This window comes from Eufriesea mexicana, unplaced genomic scaffold (genome assembly GCF_001483705.2).
Source record: "Eufriesea mexicana isolate 0111107269 unplaced genomic scaffold, ASM148370v2 scaffold2884, whole genome shotgun sequence".
Classification (NCBI taxonomy): Eukaryota; Metazoa; Arthropoda; class Insecta; order Hymenoptera; family Apidae; genus Eufriesea; species Eufriesea mexicana.
The window spans coordinates 208,586-211,562 of NW_016910932.1; positions in this window are offsets into that span (position 1 = coordinate 208,586).

Below are 2,977 nucleotides of genomic sequence, written 5' to 3' on the forward strand. Positions count from 1 at the left end.
GAGTTTTCTAAGAAGGCGGGATTTTTTGATGAAATTAAGTATTACGTAAAAAGTAAGAACGTTAGGAGGATCATTGTTATTTTACAAGTTAGGTGAGAGTATCCGGAGTTTGTTAGTGTCCATAATTATAATTATTCGTGTTTCTGAATACTTACAATTGGTCATCGAAATTTAAAAAACAGCCTCCGAGCGTGCTTTCTACGCATGTTGTTGCATTTTTACAAAATTTTCTTTATCTCACACGAATTTGCTATACAGTAGCGTATTCTGTAGACTTTTCTGAAGAAGAAACCATCCAGGAACAATATCAGAATGATGTTCAATATTTACAGCACGGTAAAATATGTATTGGGAACTCGTAAGAGGGGTTTTGCCGCCACGCAGCCATTACTCGCATGTCTAACTTTGTCAGGGCCGTAGTCACGCGTAGTCGACACCAAAATTATCGTACAGTACATCTTATTTTCTATATTTATCACATGTATATATTCTCATGTAGTCTTTTATAGTAATCATAAAATTATAAGAAATTTCTCTAAATCACTTGTCGTTTGTGATATGTTCGTTATTCGATAAATACGAATGACTTTTTAATATAAAGTAGGTCAAAAATAAATTTTCACCTAACATTTAAGATGAGAATGAATCTTTCAACGTTTTTATTTTGCATGTAATACTTCGTTTAGCCAAGAATATAGAGGAAATAAAAATATTTTAACATATGTATAGGTATCATAAAAATGTATCTTATGGAGTTACGAATGCAGTTTTACTTTATAAAATATGTATAAATTATCAAATTTATTATTAATAAATATTAATAAAATTGTTTACAGCGTAAATTTATCATAAAAGTGAAAAAATTAATAAATTATTGACTATTAATTAAACTTATGACGTACTTATATCAAAATGTATGTATAATTTGCAAAAGGTTTATAAATTATAACACTAATTGTTAATAATAAGTTAATATTGTTAATGACAAATTGTTTACAACATAAATGTATAATACAAGTAAAAAAATTGATAAATAATTTGGTTTTAGTCGAACCTATAACGTATTTGTGTCAATATGTACCAATAATTTGTAAAAAGTCTATAAATAATTACATCAATTGTTAATAGAAAATTTTAATTGTTATTAATAAATTGCTCGCAACGTATATTTGAAATAAAAGTGAAAAAATTAATAAATTATTGGCTATTAAAGCGGAAAAATAATAAATAATGGCGTCGGTAAAGTTCGAAAATTGCCGATCGGAGAGGGGGGGCTCGGCCGATCAGTGGCTATATAAGGAGCGGCGCAACGGAGCAGAAGCCATTTGTCGGTTCGACTTCGGAAGTGTAACATCTACTTTTTCGTTGTGCGCGAGGGGTGGGATTCGAAGTGAGGTTGGGGTTGGCCCCCCCACCCTCACCCCACCCCATTACTAATCATTTCTTTTTTGTTTACAGCTATTAATTTCCTTTTTTTTCAGGCATTAATTATTTTTCTTTTTTTCAGATTCTAACTATTTTTTTTCCTTTCAGATAATATTTTTTCGTTTTTATCTATTTTTATCTGACAGTTCGAATATTTCGTATAATATTCGAATGTTTCGTCGTTGGATAGTTTATGTCTCAACGTTGGGATGTTTATATCTCATCGTTGGGTTGTTCCTTCCATTTGGTTGATCATTGTGGTTTATATTCATTTCGCTTTTGTTATGTTTTACTTTATTTATTATATTTGTTTATATTGTACTAATCAATTACTAATCTGTTTCTTTTCAGGTTTATATATTTTCTTTTTAGGTTTTCAAATTTTTCCAGATTTGCGTTTAGACCTAAGTAGTTATAAGTTGGTCTAAGATAGATCACTAGACTAAGTCTCATGTGCGCGCTATCTGTTCACAGGTAAACCACCTTACTTGGAGCGAATATATACATTCCCTTATCCCTTTCGTTTACCAAACAGAACATAATTGTTCTCGCGATAGTCGTGATTGTTCGTAAGTAGCGACTAGCCTACGCGACGTGCTCTCGTGTACTGGATAAGTACATGCTTCGTAAGTCATCCTCACGACTCGTCTCCGACACTCATTCCCAGTCACTGTCAATCTCGTCATGCATCGGGTTCCAGGGAGACCCCCTCGGATCAGTGCGTCTTCTGACCTCGACGGGGCGGTCCGCTGCCTAAGTCGTACGCGACTTGGGCTCGGGCACATGCTGGCTGACGGACTAGTACCATCTACGGTTAGACCACAGGGATGATTAAGTTCTACCCCGTGTGGCTGGGATGCGAAGTGTCTGTCTTGGCCGGCAACCGCCCAGCAGGACGCGATTTTCTATTAGCTCGCGTGTTTGATATTTCATTCCCTATTTTTATGGGAACTTGAAAATATCTTAGCGTTGCGACAGTAGAGTTTCAGTATACCGAACCGAAACCCCTTTTGTAAGACACGAAATATAATAAAGTGTCAGTAGAGTCATTTTAACTTTATTCGCTCCAAGTTAGGTTAGGGTGCCTTTGATACAGATAGCGCCAGTAGGATGCGCCACTAGGGCGCATGTCGGGTCTCGATGCGTAGCTACCTCCACGTGGTGAGACCTGGTAATTGGTATCGTTTTCCAAAGAGAAATCTTTGGAAAACGATGTCAAGCTAAGAGCTACGCACCAAAGTTGAAATATTAGTTATAAGTTAATTATAAATTAATCATTAATTAATGTTTGCTCTATTACAGTTGGTACTAGGATCACGCGTAGCTACGGCACTGTCGAGACTAGAGAAACGAGCAATGCCTTCGTGCGTGTAAGATTTCGTATACACGTTACTGACGAATATTTTCTCGATTTAATCGAAATGAAAACTGTTTCAATTTTGTTTTATGTATGGAACATTACGTTTCATAATAAAGAACCTTTCGTAAAGCGCAAGGATAGTACGTAGACTGATATTACAAATTAAAATTCGTGTTAAACAGTATATATATT